Raw genomic sequence first — 10202 nt, 5'->3', positions numbered from 1 at the left:
CAGATTTGAGACCTGGAATCACGGCGTCGATGAGGGTAGATGGAACGATCGAGGTTGAAGAGGTGTGACTGATGGGGTGCTTACGGCGCGAAGCTTCTAGAAACCCTAGGGTTTCCAGATTCTGTTTAGGCATTGGGCCTTATTTAGGTTGGGTCTTGTTTGGGTTTGGGTGTAACGGGTTAATAGATTTTGGGCCAAAAGTTTAGGCTAATTGGGTTGTAACTAGGTACTGCGTTTTGGGTAGTTTAGCTAGGTTACGGGTTAATGGATTTTGGGCTATAGTATTGGGTTTGTAAACTGGACTGTACAAAAGCTATTTTATTTTTATTTTTTTGTTTTTATTTGTTAATGTATCGGCCCGGGTAAATTTGGGTTGCTACAATCATCATATGATTATTTTGGATATATCTTACTTACATTTTCTCGGTTTCCTGAGCAATTTTATATGTTTTAAATTCATTTTAGTGATTTGACCAATTTTTTTTATTTGTATTGTAAAATATTGTGTATTTTTAGTGTTTTTCCTGCATTTAGTTTCAATAAAATATTCCATATGGAATTTATAGGTAAAACAAGTTTGGGAAGAATATGTAAATATATAGAGCCATGAGATTAAATGCACTAAGCCTAAAGTTGATCCAAGATAATGAGTTAAAGTTCAAATCGAAAGATTAAAAATTTGCAATTTGAACACTTTCTGTCAGGACACTTCTTAGTATTTTAATCATGTCTCGAGCTTCAGGATTCCATTTTGGGTGTACCTTATATCGTTGGAAAGGGGATTTGAAGATCTATTCAAATATTAGAACACCAACACCAAAATGTATCAGGAAGAAATCCAAAAGTAATGATAAAGTTACAAATTTCACATTGATGGATAGTTTTGACGTATTTTCGTGTTTGGGTCATATCTTTTAACACAATTGGAGTTTGGAGATGAAATTTTACAGCATATACACAAGATACAGACCATCAATCAACTCTCTTGGACCTTTCCTATTGAAAGCCATTAACCTGGACCAAAGGAGTCATCTTTGAACATGTGACAAATGCTTCAAAAGATGACAAAGAAGTAGGCCTAGAAATTTAATATTAGCAAGTCTTTTATATTTTCATTTTCCTCTTTACAAATTTCTATAAATAGCCTTTGGTTTCATCATAGGAGACATCTTGAACTTGAGTTCAAGACCATTTTCTTCTTAAGTTTTTATATGCTTCATTATTCATGTAAAATTTCAAGTTTCTTATTTCTAATATGTCTATTTCATCTAAGTTTGATTTGTTTACTTTTGCTATGTTATTTTAAGTTTTCAATGCTGAGGTGAAAGAGTGAAACTTTTGGGAAATATTAAGGTAAATTCCATACTCATCAGTTGAGCTAAAATTTTACAACATATAATCATACTTGTAAAGTAAGATATTTTATTTGTTATAAACAATATATGGCACAATGAATGCTTGGATAAATTAACCTTGATTTGTTGTACACATAAAAATTGGCATAATAAACATTTGAAATATTTTTATAAGTCTTGAAGTGACCAAGTGACTATAATACCATATGGTTGGACTAAACTTAAATAGTTGAACTGTCATATTGCACCATCCTTTGCTTATGGATTCATTTGTTAAACTCTTGGACTTATTGGACAATCATTTTGGACACGCCATTGTTGAACATACCTTTGCTCATAGATTCATATGCTTAATTAGTGGACCTACATTGCTGGATCATCCGATTAGGACCTCCATTTACGTATGGATTCGAATTGAATAATAACATTGAATATTAAAATTTAATCTTAATATGACACCAAGAGTTGATCCTCTAACCTCAGCATATTTTCTTCCAGGTATTTGTTTTTATTTTCTTACATTGACTTTTTATTTTTAGTGTTTCTAGCTACCACTTTCATTATCAATACTTATTCCCAAGTTAAGTGTTAAATTTCTGTTCTAGCATAATACTTGTAATCTTGTAAGTTCTAATCAAATTCTCTGTGGATCAACCTCGGACTCCCGAGATTTTATTACTTGAATATAACCTACACTTGAGTTGTAGACCTAGAAAGTCACTGTCAATGAGATAAACCTCTTGGTAGAATATTAGTAACCAAATAATTTGCAATATCTGCAAACCAAGGGACTCCGGATTCATTTACCATATAAAGACGCTCTTCAAGAAACCAATTATTTATCGCATCTTCATCAAACTTCTTAAGATGTGGATTCTCGAATTGGAAATTAATTCCACACGGGTAAAGGACACGGGCGTGTCCCTAAATGCTTAGGCCGTATGAACCACACGGGCCATCAGCACGACCATGTTGATATGGTCACACGGGCGTGTTGCCCTTTTCACACGGGTGTGTGCCCCTGTGTCACGTGTTATTTTTCAAAGTTCTTAAAATGGCCCGAATCGATCCCGAATGGTTTCAAATGAATGTTTTGAGCTTCGTAAGCCCATATTAAGGAGTTTATGGTAAAGTTGGGAAAAGTTTCAAATTTAACCAATTCTTGTGACTCGAATAACGTTTGAATATATGTGTTCAAATTAGGTAACGCCTCGTATTTCAACCCAACATAGGGTATGGGTGTGGGGCGTTATATTTAGTGGTATCAGAGCATAGTTTAGTCGATTCTAAAACTAACCCAGCGTGAGTACTAGTCTAGCTATACATGTCATATCTATATATTGATAGTGTGATGACTCCTGGCGATTATAAATTATGTTTCTCATATAGTAAATGGATCCTGACGTAGCTACGGTGGACGATGTGGAGAGTAATACGACGGCTCCCGCTAAAGGGACCGCGCAAGTAGATAGTGGGCCCATGATAATGAGTCAAGGCGGAGGGGCTAGAGAGGCTTACCTCCATATGATAGACGTGTGGTACTCAGAGTTTATTCGAGCGAACTCGAATACTCCACCTCCCCTACCTCCCCCAATTCTTCAACCAGTTCATATAGCTCTTCAAGGAGTAGAGATGGCTAGGAGAGACAAACCTCTAGTAGACAGAATTCAAAAATATAGGGCCGAAGAATTTGAGGCAAACATTGATGATGACTCCGAAAGGGCCGAGTTTTGGTTGGAAAATACCATCAGGGTATTCGACGAATTATCGTGCACGCTGGAGGAGTGTATGAAGTGCGTAGTGTCACTCCTACGAAATTTAGCTTACCAATGGTGGAATACTCTTGTGTCAATCATACCGAGAAAGCAGATAACGTGGGAATTCTTTCAGGAAGAGTTCTGAAAGAAGTATATTAGCCAGAGGTTTGTAGATTAGAAAAAGAAAGAGTTTTTAGAGTTGAAGCAAAGCCGTACAACGATGACTGAATACGAGCGTGAGTTTGTGAGACTCAGTAAGTATGTGCGATAGTGCGTATCTACAGAAGCCATTATGTGGAAGAGGTTTGAAGATGGTTTAAACGAAGACATCCATTTATTAGTTGGCATCTTAGAGATAAGGGAAATTATAGTGCTCCTAAAGAGAGCATGTAAGGCCGAGGAATTAGCCAAAGAGAAGAGAAAAGCTGACATCAAATCCTGATACTCAAGGAAAAGACAAATGGGTAAATCACAACAGACCTCATCTAAGAGATTGAGAGAGATTTCTACCCGATCGAATGCTTCGGTGGGGTTCCCGAATAGAAATAAAAACTTGCAGAACATAGCTTCTAGAGCTCAAACCACTTCTATCGCTAGTGTTGGTAGTGCTCGGCCAAATAGGCCAGAATGTTCATAGTGTGGTAGACGCTATTTTGGCGAGTGTTGAAGGAATGAGAGGGGCTGCTTCAAATGTGGATCACTAGACCACTTTATCTGACACTTTTTTGAATTAGATGCAGAGAGAAAAATCAAGATATGAAGGTAAGTAGTGCTCCTTTAACGAGTAGACCACAAAAGAACTCTAGAAGTGGGGTTAGCAGTGATGTCTGAGGGCAGAGCGCCTGCAAGGACTTATGCTATAAGTGCTCATGAAGAGGTAGAGTCTCCCGATATGATCACGAGTACCTTTTCTATCCATGATATATCTGTCGTTGCTTTAATTGACCCGGGGTCTACCCACTATTATATTTGTATGGAATTGATATCCAGTATAAACATGCTAGTAGAGTCTACTAAATTTGTGGTAAAAGTATCCAACCCTTTAGGCAGGCATGTGCTAGTTGAGCAAGTGTGTACAAATTATCCTTTGACAATTAAAGGTCATTGTTTTCCGGCTAACTGGATATTATTGCCGTTTAATGAATTTGATGTAATCCTGGGGATGGATTGGTTAACTTCTCATAGTGTTGTAGTGGACTGTGGGAGAAAAGTTATTGAGTTGAAATGTGAAGACGGAAATGTTCTTCGGATTAGACCAGATGAATTGGATAACTTGTCTATAATAATATCGTCTTTAACTGCTGAGAAGTATTTGAAGAAGGGATATGAAACTTATCTCACTTTTGTGTTGAATACTCAAGTGTCTGAGTCAAAGATTGAATTAGTACCAGTGGTTTGTGAGTTTATAAATGTGTTCCCAGAAGAGTTTCCTGGATTACCACCAACCAGAGAAGTCGAGTTTGGAATTGAGTTAGTCCCTGGTACGGCACCTATCTCGATTGCTCCGTACAGGATGGCTCCTACAGAGTTAAAGGAGTTGAAAGTTACAAGAGTTAACTGACAAGGGTTTTGCAAGATCGATTTTTTCTCCGTGAGGTGCCCCAGTTCTATTTGTGAAGAAAAAGGAGGGGTCGATAAGATTGTGCATAGACTATCGACAACTCAATAAAGTGACTATGAAGAACAAGTATCCCTTGCCAAGGATCGATGATTTGTTCGATTAGTTAAAGGGAGCCACTGTGTTTTCTAAGATCGACTTAAGGTCTGGCTACTACCAGTTAAGGGTTAAAGAGCAAGACGTTCCGAAGATCGCTTTTCGAATGAGGTACGACCATTATGAGTTCCTCCTCATGCCCTTTGGCTTAACGAATGCTCCAGGGATTTTTATAGACCTGATGAATCGTATTTTTTGACCGTCCCTGGATAAATTCGTCGTCATTTTTATCGATGACATATTGATTTATTCATGTGATGAGAGTGAGCACGCAGAGCATTTGAGAACAATTTTACAAACCTTAAGAGATAAGAATTTGTACGCTAAGTTCAGTAAGAGTGAATTTTGGCTTAAGAGGTCAAATTTCTAGGACACATTGTGTCGGGTGACGGGATTAGAGTTGACCTGAGTAAAATCTCGGCTATTATTGAGTGGAAACCGCCAAGGAATGTAACAGAGGCTCGAAGTTTTCTGGGTTTGGCCGGATAATACAGAAGATTTGTGAATAGATTCTCGATGAGAGCAACTCTGATGACAAGGTTATTGCAAAAAGATGTCAAGTTTGAATAGATGGAGAAGTGCCAACAGAGTTTGGAGAAATTAAAGGTTTTGTTGACCGAAGCCCCAATATTAGTGCAACCGAAACTGAGAAAAGAGTTTGTGGTATATAGCGACGCCTCTTTAAATGGATTGGGGTACGTGCTCATGCAAGAAGGTAAAGTCATGGCTTACACTTCGAGACAGCTAAAGCCGCATAAGAGAAACTACCTGACGCAAGATTTAGAGTTGGCCGTCGTCGTGTTGGCATTGAAAATTTAGAGACTCCATTTGTATGGCGAGAAATGCCGAGTGTTCACCGATCATAAAAGTCTTAAGTACTTGATGACTCAGAAAGATTTAAATCTGAGACAATGGAGATGGTTGGAATTATTAAAAGATTATGAGTTGATTATCGACTACCATCCAGGAAAGGCGAATGTGGTTGCCAATGCATTGAGTAAAAAATCATTATATGCGTTGAGAACAATGAATACCCAATTGGCCTTATTAAATGACTGTTCGATTCTAGTAGAATCGAGAGCTAGGCTGGTGTTTCTACAAGCGATCCGTGAAGCTCAGAAAGATGATAAGGATTTAAAGGCCAAGAGAACTCAGTGTGAGTCGAGGGTTGAATCAAACTTTCAGATTGGTACCGATGGGTGTATAATGTTCAAAGATAGAGTTTGTGTACCCAAGGACAATCAGTTTATTTAGAATATTTTTAGGAGAGGCACATAGTGGTTATTTATCTATCCACCCAAGTAGTGTGAAAATGTACAATGACTTGAAGAAAATATATTGGTGGTCGGGAATGAAAAGAGACATTTCGAAGTTCGTTTCCAAATGACTTGTGTGTCAGCAAGTGAAGGCTGAACACCAAGTACCATCGGGTCTACTTCAGCCTATTATAGTCCCCGAGTGGAAGTGGAATTGAATTACCATGGATTTTGTAACGGGTTTGTCGATAACCCCGAAAAAAAAGGATAATGTTTGGGTTGTTATGGATAGGCTAACAAAGTCGGCACATTTTATACCAGTGCGTACCGACTACTCCCTTAAGAAACTAGCTGATTTGTACGTTTCCAAGATTGTGAGGATTTATGGAGTGCCTCTGTCGATTATTTCAGATAGAGACCGGAGGTTTACCTCAAGGTTTTGGAAGAAGTTACAAGAGGCATTGGGAACTAAACTGAATTTTAGTACGGCATTTCACCCGCAACCGATGGTCAGTCAAAAAGCGTGATTCTGATTTTAGAAGACATGTTACGGTGTTGTGTTCTCGAGTTTCAAGGTAGTTGGGAAAGGTATTTACCATTGGTTAAATTCGCCTACAACAATAGTTATTAGTCAAGTGTGAAGATGGCGCCCTATAAGGCTTTGTATGGGCATAAGTGTCGAACACCTTTATATTGGACCGAGCTGAGAGAGAATCAGATTCACGGGGTCGACTTAGTTAGAGAGACTGAAGAAAAGGTTAAAGTGATCTGTGATTGCATAAATGCTGCATCGGATAGACAGAAATCCTACGCGGATTTGAAACGAAAAGAGATCAAATTTCAAGTCGATGATCGAGTGTTTTTGAAGGTATCCCTGTGGAGGAAAGTCCTCAAATTTGGTAGACGGGGCAAGTTGAGTCCTCGTTTCATAAGACCTTATGAGGTTACCGAGAGAGTAGGGCCTGTGGCATATCGATTGGCTTTGCCATCCGAGTTGGAAAAGATTTACGATATGTTTCATGTGTCATGTTACATCGATATAGATCAGACTCTTCGCATGTGATTGCACCATCAGAGGTTGAGATCCGGACATGACTTATGGCGAAGATTTGGTCAGGATTTTAGCTCGGGAAGTCAAATAGTTGATGAATAAGAGTATAGCACTTGTGAAAGTCTTATGGCATAGATATGGAGTCGAGGAAGCCACATGGGAACCTGAGGAAACCATGAGAGACCAATACCCGAATCTATTCACCGGTAAGATTTTCGGGGACGAAAATCTTTAAGGGGGAGAATTGTAATAGCCCGATTTTGGGCTTCATTGGAACAATGGTTTCAACTAACCCGAGGTTGGAGAAATTATTTTTGATATTATTTTATGTGTGATGGCATGTTTATAAAGGTGCATGAAAATTTTGGTGGATTAATTTTAGCGTTTGTGAGCTTAATTGTGAAAAAGGACTAAATCGCATAAAGTGAAAAAGTCCTATTTTGATAGCTAAAGGAGTTAAATTGCCATGAAACTTAAATTAGGGGTCTTTAAAGGGAAAATAGACCCTTAGACTATAGCTTGGCTGGCCATGTGACAAAGAAAGTCTAGGTCAAGGTATTAGGTATGTGATGACATAATGTGCAATAAAATAATACCATAAAAGACTAGTCATCATCTTTTTCCTCCATCCTTTCTTCTTGAGTGAAAATATCAGCCATTAGAGGGGATTTTGAAGCTTGAATTTTTATCCATTTAGTCTCTCCACAAATAAGTGATTTTGATGATTTTTCTTGATGATTTTTGTACTTTTAGAACCCTTGTAACATGGGCTTTCAAATAAGGAGACTATTTTGCAAAATGGTTGAAAGTCTAGGATTTTACCATGAGTGTGTTGATGTTGTTTTCTGAAACTTTATGTGAGAAAATGAATCATAGTGCTGAAATAAACAACTTCTGTGAAGAGATTTCTTATGGAAACCCTAAAAATGACCATTCTGCATAAGTTGTAAAATAAGTGATAAATGTGAGAAATAATGGAGATTTTTGGGTTGCTATAAGTGTAAAAAAGGGTTCGGCTAGGCTTAAAACATGAAGAAATTCGATAAAAATCGATTTTCAAGCATATGGGTAAAATGGTCATTTTATCAAATTATAATTTTTTGGGTGTCTAGATTAATGTGCTGATAAAATGAGTAAACTTTGTTATTATAGATCAAGAAATTCAAAATCCAAACCTAGACCGGGGGAAGGCCAAGCGAGTAGATTGACCAATAAGTCGCCATATTTTGTAAGCCGAGGTAAGTTGTATGTAAATAATACAACTACTTTGTTATTATTTGTGCTGAATTGATATAACATGAAATGCTTGATTTTGGAAATGAGAATGCATGATAATAATTGAGATAGTAGAATTCCTGTTAGAACCATAGGGAATAAATCGAATATTCATGCCATGACGTATGGGTTATTGTGAGCTAGTGTAAGACATGTCTGAGACATGCATCGGCCACATTATGAGAGCCAGTGTAGGACCATGCCTGAGACATGGCATCGGTATTGAGACAAGAGCTAGTGTAAGACATGTCTGGGACATGCATCGGCCTCGTGAAGTAAGCCAGTATAAGACCATGTCGAGACATGGCATCGGCATGTATAGAGGTGTTAGTGTAAGACCATGTCTGGGACATGGCATCGGCATGGATATGTGAGAGCTAGTGTAAGACCATGCCTGGGACATGGCATCGGCATTATACCCTATGTTTGAGGCTTAATGAATATCCGATAATATTCCAAATGGTTCAATGGTGAGAGTTATAATTTAAGTTAAATGAGTAAAGCATAACTATGTTGTGAGTGGTACAGGTACCTATTTGAAATGTAAGAGATATGAGCTCAATATATGCTATGTGGTTTGTATTGGTTAGTGATAAGTAAGTTGTGCTTATGCCTTCTTTTGTTCTATGAGCATGTTGACGAATGGTAGAATTGTTGTTATATTTCTTTGTATGCAACTTACTAAGCTTTATGCTTACTCTCTCTCCTTTCCATTTTCTTATAGTGCCGCCTAATTAGCTCGAGGATCATCAGACGTGGGAAACATCGATCACACTATCAACCGAAGCACTGGGTATAATTGGTTTTACTATTTGAATTATGGCATGTATAGGGCTTAGACTTTTGATGTTTGTTTCATGTTAAATTGGTCAAATGTGTTGGCTTGGGATGAATCCCTTCATTTTGTACTAAGCCTTGGAATAGTGGCGAATGTTCATTATTGATATATGAAATGACGATATGTTCATGAATGAGAAAATGCCTTGTGTGGCTGATTATACCTTGTATTCTTGAATAAATGTTGTTATATATGTTTTAGGGTGGCAAAGGGCTTGGTAGATAGCCCTATATTGTCCACATGGGTAAACACACGGGCATGTGTCAAGGCTGTGTGTGACACACGACCATCCCCATGGGCATGTTGCCCGGCCGTGTGTCCCCTGCACGTAAAATTTGCAAGTCTGTATGCATAGTAGTAAATACACGGGCAGAGACACGGTCATTTGTCTCAGCCGTGTGAAGGACACGGCCTAGCACACAGACATTTACCTTGGCCATGTGGCCCTTGAGAATTGCTGACGTCAGAAATAGAATGTCCAGGTTTCTGCACACAGGCTAGGACACGAGCGTGTCATGTCGTGTGAGAGACACGGGCGTGTGTTAGGCCATGTGAAAACCCCTGTAGGTTTGAATTGGAAATTAATTCTGTAATGACCAATTTTGGCCCGGCCCATGCATACACAAAATAAAAATAAAAAAGAAACCATAAACATAAAACCCAAATAAATTATAACAGTCCAGTAATCAATGTCCTTTTTTACAACCCAAAGACAAACCCAATACTCGAATTGAGCCCAAACGGCCTAGATGCTAAACAAATTTCGCCAAACCCTAGCCCTATCAGCAGATGCGCCGCAACCATTCAGCCTTCAGGCGTCATACAACGCCTCCAGCAACCACGCCAAGCCTCTGTACCCTCCAGCAGTGACGCGCCAACTCCCGTACACATGCCAGCGCACAACCTATACTCGGTACCTGCGAAAGGGAACAAATGAAAGCAGCAAAATACAAAGA

Source organism: Gossypium hirsutum, chromosome A08 (genome assembly GCF_007990345.1).
Source record: "Gossypium hirsutum isolate 1008001.06 chromosome A08, Gossypium_hirsutum_v2.1, whole genome shotgun sequence".
NCBI classification, from domain to species: domain Eukaryota; kingdom Viridiplantae; phylum Streptophyta; class Magnoliopsida; order Malvales; family Malvaceae; genus Gossypium; species Gossypium hirsutum.
The sequence above is the reverse complement of the archived record's forward strand: the minus strand, read 5'-3'. Positions refer to the sequence as shown.